At 49.0% G+C, this 14,217-nt stretch overlaps 1 long non-coding RNA gene and 1 other non-coding gene across 4 annotated transcripts; one reads left to right on the top strand and one right to left on the bottom strand.

Annotated features, from left to right (window-relative positions):
- Positions 1-10,500: 10,500 nt before the first annotated feature.
- On the bottom strand, positions 10,501-10,626 carry LOC144122306 (U11 spliceosomal RNA). Its single transcript, XR_013312902.1, has one exon. It is a non-coding gene; the product is annotated as a U11 spliceosomal RNA (small nuclear RNA).
- Positions 10,627-10,944: 318 nt separating this feature from the next.
- LOC144121610 (uncharacterized) lies at positions 10,945-12,990 on the top strand. 3 transcript variants are annotated; one of them, XR_013312647.1, is made up of 2 exons: positions 10,945-11,276; positions 11,666-12,990. It is a non-coding gene; the product is annotated as an uncharacterized LOC144121610 (long non-coding RNA). The 3 variants fall into 3 exon arrangements; XR_013312649.1 differs by having other exon boundaries at positions 11,896-12,990; XR_013312648.1 differs by having other exon boundaries at positions 10,945-11,049.
- The last annotated feature ends 1,227 nt before the right edge of the window (positions 12,991-14,217 follow it).

A 14,217-nucleotide genomic window follows, 5' to 3' on the forward strand; every position in this document is an offset into this window, starting at 1 on the left:
TTACATCATGTCTATGCAATCTAATGCCTACTTTTATAGATGAAATCACATGCAACTGACTGCTGGCTAAACACTGGCTTGGGCGGCGCCTTGCAGCAGGCACACATCCTGTAAAACAAACATAACGCAGAGGACATGAAGGAGAAGCACCTTTAATGATGATAGGGGATTCAGTGATGGTGCAGGCTATTTTTTTCAGCGGTTGCACACGTTTACACTCAATTTGTTGGGAAATTTCCTTGTACGCTATGCCTAACAAAGTAATCATAAATGATATGATATAATGCAAGGCTGTATAATCATATGCTGCAGATTACGTTTATGCCTCATCATAGGCGTGCGACGGGGGGGGGGGGGGGGGGGGTGAAAATCTGAGAATGTACCGCACAAACACCGAAAAGCCCGTAACGAGCGCGCTGGTTCATATTGTTGGAAGAACCGCACGTACGTCTGTCTGCACGGCCAGAGCCAACCTCGACCGCATCATGTGGGGCTGTGTACGTCCGTCACCAAAATTCCTGAACAATAATTCAAAGGAGGCTGCGTGCCAAAATTGATAGCATATGTGATATCGCCAAACGGTGCGGTGGCTCAGTGGTTAGAGCGCTCGGACACTGAGCCAGAGTTCTAGGGTTGGAACCCGGCCGCGTTTCGATGGATGGTGGTGGTGAAAAACTTTTATTGGCTAGAAAAAAAAGGTATTTAGAGGGAGGTATGATTGGACCGACCCTTAAGGGACCGGCCCTCACAAACACTAGGTGGGGTCCCTAGTACGGGACCCAGTGGCGTCAGCCGCTGCCCGGGCACGCTCAACCAAGGCCTTTTGAGCCTGTAGGTCAGAGCAGCCGAGCAGGGTCGCCTCCCAGTCCTCCCGGGTGGGGTTGGGATGAGGGGGGATAGCAGGGTTGGAGGGACAGGCCCACACCATGTGGTAGATGTCCGAAGACTTCTCCACACAGTGCGAGAAAGAAGGGTCAAAATATTTGAGAGCTGCCGGGCGCAGCAAAGTATTAGTATAAAGGCGGAGCAGAAGCCGCTCCTCCGCCTTTGAGAGTCCTTTACACGGGCGAGGATAAAAGCTGTGGCCAGATTGATAGAGTAAAACAATGTCTTCGATGGAGGCGAAACGCAAAAGGCGCCCGCGTGCTGTGCGATGTCAGTGTACGTTAAAGATCCCCAGGTGGTCAAAATTATTACGCGATAGTGTATAAAGCTCGTTCGGTCGAAAAGCCGCCGGCTTAGTAAAGTACACACCGCGCGTGTCGGAAATAATCGAGGGCTGCGTATAAAAAATCGTGTCATATTAATCTGTCGTTCTAGTGATTGATGGTTGATTGGTGTGTGATAGAGGCTGACGAGTTAATGAAATTGCAATTAATTGATTCATTAAAGAAATGAAAAAATTGGAAAAGGGGTTCAATTAAAGGTGTCAAAATGCTCAATGAGAAGCCCATGCTTGATGAAGCTAATTAAGAAAATTTAGTGTGTAATTTATCTTTTAAATTGAAACAATCGAGAAAAATGCGTTCAAAGGTTTCAAACTGCTCAGAATGGAAAGCCTAACCCACTACCCTATAGCTTGTGTCCTCTCCAATTTTTCTGCAGCCATCCACTATAGGACACCTCTTTCTCTCTTCTCTCACTCCCTCCTTTATATAAACTCTTCCCTTATGGCGGGTTCCAGATGCCCACTGAGATGTGAGACAGATATACCACGCCGATTCTTTTCCTCGAAAACAAATTTTCATTTTTCATTCAAAGCAGCAGTTGCCAGCGGGAGGCTACCCTACACAGCCCAGCGCCTGATCGCCAGGACAAAGTTCCTAGGTTGGGCTCAGAGGGTAGCGGAGGCCTACCCAGCCTAGGACCTCTCTCCCTTCCCGCTGCCTCCTTCTCTTTTGGTATAAATAAAGTTGTCACTCAATTCGATGAAGGCGAAACGCTAAGGCACCCATGTGGTGTGCGATGTCAGTGCACGTTAAAGATCCCCAGGTGGTCGAAATTATACCGGAGACCTCCACTACGGCACCTCTTTCTTCCTTTATCTTAGTCCCTCCTTTATACATACATACAGGAATTTTATTGAAAGATATATATATATATATATATATATATATATATATATATATATATATATATATATATATATATATATATATATATATACACACAGTACATTGCGTGCGCCCGCAGAAGCGCGAGCGCTTGTGGGCGGGCCACGGCAATCACAACAATGCGCGGTCAGTACAAAACGCTGAAAGTACACAACTGCCATTCTTAGCAAAAAGAAAAATTAACAATAAAACAAGCCGATACATTGCATTAGTTAAGTCAACGAATTACCGATTGATAATCGTGTAAAACAGAGGAAACCAGCAATCAAACGGAACACAAATTTCAATAAGAAGGTGTAAATTACAAAGCAACTCAGTAATTTCCTTCATTGCAACTTTCCATCCACGCTTGCAGCCCAGATTTCACAGTCCTCATAGAATCACAACCCAGCACCTTTGTATCCCTTCCCTTACGGCGCGGTTCAGGTGTCGGCCGACATGTGAGACAGATACTGCGCCATTTCCTTTCCCAACAGCCAATTCTATTCCAATTCCATTCACTCACTCACTAAGCGAGGGGAATGCACATTGTCGTCAGAACGGCAACCGCTTTTAAAACGGAAAAAGAAATGACTAGCGACGCGTCAGTCGGCGTATAAAAGCGCGAAGCTTGATTCGTAACCTCCGCGGTTGCTCGAGTGGAGAGGGAGCTTGGCTACTGAGCTGGTGTTCCCGGGTTCGAACCCAGCCGCTGCGGCTGCGTTTCGACGGAGGCGCAACGCAAAAAGGCATCCGCGTGCTGTGCGTTGTTAGTGCACGTTAAAGATGAAAAAATTAGAATTGGTTTTCGGGGGAAAGGAAATGGTGTAGTATGTACGTGTCTCACATCTCGGCGGACTCCTGAACCGCGCCGTAAGGAAAGGGATAAAGGAATTAAGGACTGCGCACTGACATGAAACACTCGGTGATGGTGGAGGAAAACATTTATGGGCAGAAAAACTTACGGGAGGCAATGCATGTGCTGACCCAGAGGTAGCCAGCCCTTACAAGTACTATAGGTGGAGGATTTTAGTTCGGGTCCCCAGTGGCGTCGGCCACGTACCGCCCGGGCTCGCCCGACCAATGCTCGTTGAGCCTCCAGGTCAGAGCAGCCGAGCATGGTCGACTCCCGGGTGGGGTTGGGGTGAGTTCGGATAGCAGGGGTGGAGGGGCAGGCCCACACCATGTGGCAGATGTCCGCAGACTTCTCCGCACTGTGCAGACGGCTGCCAAAGAAAGAAGGGTCGAAGTGTTTGAGACCTGCCGGGCACAGCAAAGTATAAAGGCGGAGCAGAAGCCGCCCCTCCGCCTTTTAGATACCTTCAGACGGGTGGGGATAAAGGCCGTGGCCAGATTGACAGAGTAAAACAATGTCTTTGAAGGAGTAATCTGGAATGAATCCGAGTTCCTGATCGTTGGGGTTGGAGGAGAATGCCCGGCGAGAGAGCGCGATTGCGACGGCGTCAGCTGCCTCATTTCCCTCAAGGCCCATGTGAGCAGGAGCCCAAACGATTTCCGATGAGCGTGGTCCCCGGTGTAGACGTTGTTTTGGACAAGGTGGTAGGCTAGGTAAGGTACCCAGCTCTGCTCGACTTTTTGACAGGCTCCTCACGAGTCGGAAATAATTGTTATCGGAGTGGGATGAGATGCAGCCAACGCATTGGCGACCTCCCCTGCGTGTGTTATGCCATGGGCTCGGAAAATAGTACTTGTCCCAACAAACACAAAACCTCCTCAAAATCTCCCAAAAATAGCCCATCTGGACATTTGGAATCCCCCCAGAAGGTGCTCATTTTTCCCGAACACATCCAAAAAGCGTCCCCATAAATAGCAGAGTCCAAAGTTGCGCGTCCCAGGGAAAGCCCCAAAAGGTTAATGCTCGATTTCTCGGCTCTGGCTCAATAAAATTATTTCTCCTTTTTCATGCAGCCTTCAGGCATCTAAGCGCACATATGTGCCAAATTTCAGGCACATGCTGTCGTTGTAGGCGATGTAATATATCTGTCCACTCGTGTGAATGCATGCTGGTTCGGCCGTCCTGGAATAACCTGTTTAATTGAAATGTGCTAGCATTTTAGACACAAAGGAAATGTGAATTCAAAAAGTTGCCCGATCACGCCCATATAACAGGATATAGCAGCGCAATACAGATGTCATTTCAGTTTACTAGATGTGCTAGCTCTTTGAATTTAAATGAATACAAACAGCAGACGCATATGTATGCACCATTTAATACGCAATGTATATATAGCACTGCGGCACCAGCATATAATAATGGCCACATTTTTCTATAGCTCTGAGAAATCTGGAAAATGAAACAAGAAAAATATAATACAGGCTAGAGTACAGGTACCTTAAGCAAACATTCTATATATATATATATATATATATATATATATATATATATATATATATATATATATATATATATATATATATATATATATATATATATATATATATATATATATATACACGCAAAAGAAAACGCATCTAAAGAGCAACTTAGGTGCCAAAAGAAAAGACGAGATGACCGGGCGTACGCTGCAGATAGGTGTTTTCAGGTCACGGAATTTCTGAAAGTTGAAACCTCCCTCTCGCTTAGCTTCTCGCACGAGCCTCGGAGTAAGCTTCAGCGACGTGTTATCAAAACAGGAAAAGAAATTAGTTCTACGAGGCAAAAATAAAAACAGCATAAACCAGCATACCTTGACGACGTTGCCAACGGGATCCCAGGGATGAAATAAAAGGAGCGCGGGTCCTTTGAATATGCCGTTCGGCATTTGCTTCATCTTAAGTATTTTCAAATTACAGCACTGAAAAACAAACCAATTCCAGGCGTATCTCATCATTTGCCCGCGCTCCTTGCAACGCTCGTTCTCGGCGGCCTAGTCGGTACGCTTTCCGCTGCCGAAAACAGATGGCGCCACTGCCGGTTCTCAGCGAAAAAGCGTCGTCTGCGGGTTTTGGCTCGCCGATCTCTCGTAGACGCTTACGTTTTCGCATCATGTGCGCCTGAACTAAGTAAGTACCATTGCCAAACTTGCTACGATACAAAAGTTACCATAATACGCAAGCTCTGTGTGCAGTTTCACCGCCACGAGCCAGCGGTTGAGGCGGGGAAATTTTTGAAAGTGTCAGCGATAAAAACGCACAATACTGTACATTGGGCAGTGATCATTACATTATACAAATCACTGTCCGTACAAACCACCCCGTCACTCCTATACAGCACATAAACTGGTTAACTGGGACGCACTTCGCGCTGCACGCACCGCCCACCCAGACACTCCTATCACAGAGATCGACGCCTGGGTGCAATCACTCAAGCGTGACGTTCACCACAACACGGAACACATTGAAACGACCACCGAAACCCCTACCCTAGACACACACCTAGCCCACCTCTGAGAGGCTTATCACAGGCTCCTGGAACGCTGGAAAGGCAATAAATATAACAAGACACTTAAAAAGCGGCTGGCCGCGCTGCAGACAAAAATCCAACAACACTCGGAGGAGCTCTGCCGATCCAACTGGGGACAGATATGTGACGGCATCGCCGGAAACCTGTCCAGCAAACGAGCATGGCAACTCCTCCGACACCTCATCGACCCCACAAACACCATATCATCAACACAACACCACGGGACACGCCTCACACACCAACATATTGACGATCCCGAGGCCCTCATAAACACACTTCAGAACACATACACCTCTCCGGGTGCCCCCACACCTCTACCCACTGTTGTGATCGGAGGCCCGACAGCGGGAACAGACGAGCCCGGCAGGCGCCATCGAACTGTTTGACCCAAAGGTGCTGTCGTCCTGAGAAGAGGATTAGGAACGGCTCGTTAGGACTGAGCTCCTGGCGACGGTGAGCTGTGACGAAAGGCCTCTCATCCCTTCGTCCGGAGTATGGAATGCGGCGTTTCTCCCGAACTGCGCCCTCACGTGGACCGGCAGAAAGACCCGAACAAAGGCGCCGGACCCGCCTCGATCGCTTGCACTTGCGCGGCCAGACAAAGCGGGGGCGGACACGGCTGATTCATCTTGCCCTCTGGAATGCCCGGGGCCGTCAGGACGCATCTTTCCACGGAGCGGATTACCGCCACAAAGCCAACGACCTTATGCACATGGTCAACCCGTCGGAAACCACATTCCAGGACGCCTCTTTCCCACGGAGGGGATCACCGCCTGCTAAGCCAACGACCTTATGCACCTGCTCAACCGGTCGGAAACAGGATTCCAGGACCTCAAGGCGCCAGGATTCCTTATCGCCTGTGCACGTGTTTGTGGGGGCGGAGCGGTCACGGGGTTAGGGAAGAGACTATGAAGAGGGTGTCTGCCCATTGGACGCTTGATCAGCCACCGGTTTCCCTAGCTAGGTGCCTAGGGAATATCCACTGATATATAGAAGTTAGCGCAAAACTTAGACGAAGACAGAGAAGAAACACACAAGGCGACAGACGAGCGCTCGTCTGTCGTCTTGTGTGTTTCTTCTCTGTCTTCGTCTAAGTTTTGCGCTAACTTCTTCTATATCATGCAAAGCCAACTTGCCCGACAACACGCTCTTCTGAATATCCACTGTATTTAAGCCGCGATTTGGCTGGTTTCACGGCACTCCATCTCTGACTTTTGGGTCTCCCTGGTTCTGTTGTAAATATGTAGCACTTCATCTCTGACTTTTGGGTCTCCCTGCTTCTGTTGTAAATATGTAGCACTTCATCTCTGACTTTTGGGTCTCCCTGCTTCTGTTGTAAATATGTAGCACTTCATCTCTGACTTTTGGGTCTCCCTGCTTCTCTTGTAAATATGTAAATAAACCTTCAAGTTCTCCAACCCTCCTGAAGGCTTCCCTCCGTCGTCTGCAGAGTTCATCGTCATGCGGTGAAGACCTCGGTCCCGATACCCAAGCATATCACCACCTACACAGGACCAGCCAATCCAACACTCGACACAGACATCACTGAGATGGAAGTCAGAGCGGCCCTCCTGACTCTCCGAACCAACTCCGCACCCGGTTCAGACCAAATCACAAACTCCATTCTCCGTAATCTGGACGACCAATCGATCACCCAAATTACACAATACTTCAACCAGTGCTGGAGGGAGGGTATCCTCCCGCAGTCCTGGCGCCACGCGAAGGTAATATTCATACCCAAACCCAACAATACACTTACACTTCAAAACCTTCGCCCGATTTCGCTAACCTCATGCCTCGAAAAGCTCTTCGAGCATGTTGTGTTAGTAAGACTCACAACGCACATGGCGGACAACAATCTATACCCGCATAGCATGGTGGGATTCCGCCCCCATTTATCCGCACAGGACGCCATGCTGCAACTCACACATGACGTTTTCACCCGCTTCTGCCTGGTCACACAAAGGCAGTCTTAGCTTTGGATCTATCCAAAGCTTTTGATCGCATCGAACATCAGGCGATCATGACTGCCCTATCTCCACTGAATGTGGGTGCGCGCAAGTACGCCTACATTTAGGCATTCCTCACTGACCGCACGGCTGAGATACATTTTGGACCTCTCTCTTCCCCCTCCTACACGCTTCAGAGTATCGGAACCCCTCAAGGGTCCGTCCTCTCCCCCTTCCTCTTTAACATCACCCTCATCCCCCTCGCCCGAAAATTGGCAACTATTCCCCACCTTAAGCACACTCTCTATGCCGACGACATCACACTGTGGACCACCCACGGCAGTGACGGCGACATAGAGAACACCTTACAGGAAGCAGCCACCCTCAACCAAACTTATGCACAGAACATCGGACTGTCTTGTTCCCCAGAGAAGTCCGAACTGTTCCTCATCCGGCTAAAGAACCAACGCTCCCCCCCCGCTCCCCCATTGCCGTCGAACTGAATGGGGACCCGGTACCGGAGGTTGACACCCTCCGGGTATTGGGCCTGCATATCCAGAACGATGGCAAAAACACCACCACCCTCAAGAAACTCAAGCATGTTGCAGGCACGATATCGCATCTCATCCGCAGAGTTTCGGGCCATCATAGAGGCATGAAGGAGCGCGACCTCTGTCGCCTCATTCATGCCTTTGTCATCAGCCGTGTGCTCTACACTACCCCATACCTAGAACAATCCAAACACGACATAAATACTTTGGATGCCTTGATCCGCAAGGCATTAAACGTCGCACTTTATCTTCCCCTCAACACCCCCACAGACAGATTACTAGGCCTGGGCCTCCACAACACGATCGGGGAACTCGTGGAGACCATCGACAGGCCCAATATATAAGGCTTACACAAACCTCAACAGGCCGGTATATCCTGGACTCCCTCGGAATCAGAATACCGGTCAACGACCCAACCCTCCTCCCCACTCCTCGACCCCTTCACCGAGAGCTGATCATCAAGCCACTGCCAAAAAATATGCACCCCTCCCACCATGAGCAGCGCCGCAGAGCCCGTGCGAAGGCACTCCACCGAGTGTACGGCTCCGAGCCGGACGCCGTATGGGTGGACGCCGCCTGCACGGGTGACGAAGCAACCGCAGCCGTGGTGGACTGCTCTTCATCCGCCCTCCTCACACTACCTCTCCCCCCTGACACCACACCAGAGGCTGCAGAGGAAGCCGCCATCGCAATTGTCATCACCCGCACGGAAGCTCAGTACATTTTAACAGACTCTAAAACTGCAATTCTAAATTTTGCGCGAGGCCGAGTCCACGTCCCTGCTTTTGGCATACTGGGCTCGCCCGATGCACCCCCACCCCGCCATGTAGAGCTTATATGGGTGCCTGCGCACTCCGGGAATCCCGGGAACGAGGCCGCCAACCTTTTAGCCCGAGGTTCTTTAAACCGGGCTCAGGTGGCCTCGGATCGGGGATTCGCGAGGGAGCGAATGCACTCCTTCAGCGAGATGACGCAGGCCTACAGAGCCTCGCGCCAGCTCTACCCAACGCCCCACCCCTCCCTAGATAACAAACACGCAACACTCTGGCGCAAACTACTGACACACACACTCCCCTCACCCCTGACCCTAGCCCACTATCACCCCTCCTTCCCCACTCCTGTCTGCACCTTGTGCCCAGAACCATCCGCCTCTTCCCTCCACATCCTCTCCCTCTGCCCGGCGGACCCTCCCCCGCGCGGCCTAGAGGACCTCAAGACCCTGCTGCGCTCGGAGGACCCGGCCGTGCAGACAATCGCCACCGGCCGGGCTGCCAGTGTTATGGACCTTAGGGACATAAACACTTGAGTGCAGTGGGGTCGTGCCCCGACTTCCTCTCCGACAATAAAGTTTTTCTCTCTCTCTCTCTCTAAATTATTCCGAAGCCCTCCGCTACGGGCACCTCTTTCTTCCTTTCTTCTTTCACTCCCTCCTTTATCCCTTCCCTTACGGCGCGGTTCAGGTGTCCACCGAGATGTGAGACAGATACTTCGCCATTTCCTTTCCTCCTAAATGCCAGCACTCGCACTGGCTGCTGCAATGCATGTGCGATGCCACAAAATCTCTCCACGTGGTATATGGCATATGGAGTGCTTCGAGTGTGAAAAAGCGCTGCTGGCAATGTCTGTACAAAACAGCTACACCCATTTTCGGCGCCTGTCACATAGCCGCGAGGAAAAAAATCGAGATCACTGCGGTAACCCGCATTGGAGTAATGCGAAAGCATTGACGCCTCCTCGGCACTCGTCGCCTCTATTTGCTCCTCTTTGCCTGAGAGTTAGTGCAATTCGTCCAATTCCCACCACGCTTCGTTCCAAACTTTCAAATTTGGCGCGGCGCGTTGGCTGCCTCACTTCTGGTCACGTGGCTCTACACTTCCGGCGTTTCAAATTTGGCGCCACTTTTGTTTTGGTCACTTTTTGCACATTTTTGGCTCTAATTAATCAACTAGTCGTCCGATCATCACCAGATATTTTGCTCCGCATCCTCACATCATCCTCATTCTATTGTAGCCACTTTTCAGACGTTCTCTCTTTCTAGTTCTCCACAATGGTTGCGGACACAAAAATCGCGACACGGCGTAGAAAGGTTTCGCTTTAAAAGGGAGGAAACGGGCATGGGAGCTGTGAGGTAGGGATAGCAGGAACCGGTCGGAATGGCGAGCTGTGATGGATTGTACTACATCCTGAGGCTTGCATGCACTCCACAGTGGTCACCGAGGCGCACTGACCGGCCAACACCGCCGCGCGCCACGCCAATGCTGCGAACGCGGCCGGCACACGTTCAAACAACCCGCCAGGGACGTCGTAACTTAAGCCGAGCATGCCAGAGCAGCCCGTACCCGCGCTAATGTATGGATAGTAAGAGAGAAAGTATGATTTTGCTAGCCCCGGGGGCAGCGGAAATTAAGGATAGCAGGCAGAACGTAAGGGGACATCATGCCCGTGACTAAAATGTACTATACCTGTTTTTTGCACTTCATACACGGGGCGCCGGTGTGAAGACAACCAACTGCCCCGCTGCCAAAAATTATGCATTCAGAATCTCTTGATAGCGATTCTGTACACCACGCAAAGCGCGATGCACGGCAAAATTGCCGAATGCCCTTTTTAAACCTTCACTCGCTCATTGAACTACTCATTACAGACAAGGTGCAATCCTTCGTCAGTTGCAAGCTCCATATTTATCGTTTTGAAACAAACAATTTTTGGTTTTTGTTTAATCGAGACTAATTTTCATAATGGTTAGGTAATTGAATAAATAGGTATTAGTTTAAACTTTGCGCGCAATGATTTTTTAACATGTAAAACATATTTGTGCGGTAGTATACTGAACAGTTTTCTCAAACAGCCTTCTGGATTTTTTTTGTTTGTTAATGTCAGCGATACGGAACTGCGGCTATTTTTATTTGGTTTGTGTGCAACAAGCATTTATTAAATCATGATCGTATGTTTGTATGATCTCTGCATAAGTTTTATGTGAAGCGCAAATGGGCTACGCAGCCGCAGCCAGCCACAGGGCTAGCCTGACGCATGTATGACGCGATTTTTTTTCCTCTATGTTGCACCCTCATTTTTGTTAGCAGTGTGGGTGTAGTCATCATGCCAGGAAAAAAATTATCTTATTCGGCTGAACTGTGATCGCCATTCCCAGCCGTACGACTCCAAATCTTCACGCCTTTCCCGTTCTGCCTTCGCAACGGATTCTTTCTCCTCACGGTTCCCACCTTTCCGCGTCGTTGAAGTTGTCACCCACGCCTCGGTAAACACCTACTCCAGCTCCCAGGGGCGGATTTATGTCTGCCTTGGAGGGGGCGGTTACTCATTCCGTACTTTGTAAACTCGCTGCATAACCTTCCGTAACACACCGTCCTGGCTATGCGTCGCGAATGAGGTACTCAACAAAGGCTCTGTGAAAAAAGCACTTGAGCACTACATAGCATTCATGCATGGAATCCTAAACACTACTACGAATCTTCAACGCCCGGATTGCCCCGGCCTAAAATGGCATAGTCTATTAATGCGATGCCCTCCACTACGGCGTCCCTCATAGCCTATGTGTCGTTTCGGGACGTTAAACTCCATAATTTACACTTTATTTATTCAACCAAAGTTCCTTATGCTGTGTGATGCGTGCATGTTGTTTTCTAGGGGTATCTATGCCAGTGACCTGCATTGCAAACTGTTGAAGTCTTCAAATGTCTTCGGACCGACAGCACCTTTAACAAGAAAATAGAAATGCCTAAAGCCAAGTTAGGGAACCTCCCAATCGAGATCATGCTGTCTGTCGCAAAACCTTACATGAACTGCATGGCTGGTCAGTTGCTCTGTATGCAGTACAATGTGGAAGGTCATCCCATGTGCTTTTGGTTCGAATGCAGCTCATCATAACTGCGGGAAAACTGAAGGTAGGAAATGCCACCAACAAAACAGAGCAATCAAGCAAGACTGGATTTACAGTGAACAATAGGCAAGAAGACAGAGGCCTTGGTACAGTAAAGCCAATGCTTCCCATTCCAAGCAAGTGCCATCACGATCCATAAATCACAAGGGGGTGCCTACAAGAATACCATATACGACTATGCCAAGAACCACCTCCAAAAGTTACGTCTACATTGCACTCAGCAGAGCCACAGATAGCAGAGGACCCTTCCTGACGAGTTGAGTTGAGGTGTTGAATGCTACAGGTGGGGTTAGCCTTGCTTTATCTGCCGGCAATTGCTCCACCGCAGCGCAGCGTCCCTTCGATATTAACAATGCTGCATCTACCCCGCTAAGCGCACGTCTCTTATAATAGCACACATTCTCTCCTGCAGTCACCATCTATGCACACAATCAATCCACACAGTTCACATCACAGTCCACGAGCAGCAAACAAGACTTCCACTTCTGTCTCAGAAAAACCAAACCCCCATTGAGCCCCATTAAGACATCATTACGGCCCGCTGCTACAAGGCGTTGACCAACCACACACTGGCTGTCGCATCCGACGATGTTAGATCACTTCGTGCCCAGGTAAGACTTCCACCACGACCACACCATTCGACGTGCATCTATCTTTTGTCTGTCCGAAACATGTATGGGCACCAACCAACTCCTCGAGGTAAAGCGGTACGAATTCTGCTGTGGGTTGAGAAGAGAGACGAATTGTGCAGCCAGTGTGGCCAATTAACTTGCCTGTGGGGTGCACGGCTTTTCTAGTCGACGTCACTGTAGACTTGGATGAGTTGCAAGAAGCCTCCGTAGCCCCCACTGTCCTTTACGCTAATCATCGTGCATGCATACTTCACCACCACAGCAACCCTGGCCCAAGTTGTGTTCTTCCTGCCACATGCACTCACCGTACACGTGGTCTCCTACACTTCTGGATGGAGACTTCAGCACTGAATCTTGCATCACAGGAGTGCACGTCCAGTGCATTTTTTTTCTCAATCTCTCTTCTTTTCCAGATGCAATACAGTCCTTGGAGTAGTTCACCCATTTGAATGTGGTTTGTGCAAGGTCAGGGGATGGGACTACATTAAGGACCGTACTGACCACCTGAAATGTCTAGAATGCAGAGTGAACTTTGTCGCCAAATCTCATTCATCAGCCATAACTTAAGCTGATTAAACCATTTTTGGATCCGACACTCTTACTTGAGACAGAGCTGGCCCTTCACAAGTTGACTAGCACCAGGACCTCAGATGCAGTGCTGTTGTAAACCTCTAGCACTCCTGGAACCAACTGGCAAAATTATAATGGAGGGGAACACACAAGCAGCATTTACTTGAGCATGCCTACGCTCAAAATAAAGACACACGAGAGACCTAGGTTTGGATTCAGTACTTCTCAGCCATTTATTTTTTTTATTGTGACTTTTCATTGGTTTCCTTTAAACAGAGAGACACGACACATGCACAATTTGAACACAAAAAATTACAACCCTGAGAGGAAACAAAAAAAAAACGCACGGCCACAGAAAATTGGAATTACACTGGAATAGGCCACCTCGCAGTCTCTTTCAAGACAATGCAGGTCGTGGGAGAAATGAAGTGATGGTGGCACAGTAAATAGAGCCCGCAACTCTGGAATGTCCATGCACAGGTGTGCGTGTATTTGTGTATAAATATAGATGACATAAATAGGTGTAAATAAATTAGGGCAGCAGCTAAATATTTATGAGCAGCATCTGACTGCCATTTCTTTGGAGGGCGAAAGGAAAAAAAAAGCGCTCAGCCCAATGACTAGCTGGATTATAAATAGCCAGGCATATGTCAGCTGCGAGCAAGGCTTGTTGAGCTTCAATTAACGTCAGCGTTGCAAAGACTCGAGGAAGCGCACAGCGCGTCTCTTTGGTTCAGCCAGAGTGCATAAATGCAGTTGTCAGCCTTTGGTTATTAGGTTCTCACTCATGTGCGTCTGTCATCGCAAGAGTTTTGTTACAATGCAAAGCAAACGTGCAAACTTAAATCTTCGTCCTTGTGGTAAAAGAAAATGAAAACAGTACCTGCATCTAGTTTGTGCAACAAAATACTTTAAAACTCTCTTTGTGATGACTACAACATCTTTGTAACTTGCACATAACATATTCACAGGCTGCTACCAAGGTATCAGCTTGCAGTCACCAAGCAGTGTTGATAATGGTATCACCAGTGCCTTCAAGAAAAATCCTTATTTATGGGGAGAATGGATGGGGAGAATGTGGTACACTTGTACAATGA

This window comes from Amblyomma americanum, chromosome 2 (genome assembly GCF_052857255.1).
Source record: "Amblyomma americanum isolate KBUSLIRL-KWMA chromosome 2, ASM5285725v1, whole genome shotgun sequence".
NCBI classification, from domain to species: domain Eukaryota; kingdom Metazoa; phylum Arthropoda; class Arachnida; order Ixodida; family Ixodidae; genus Amblyomma; species Amblyomma americanum.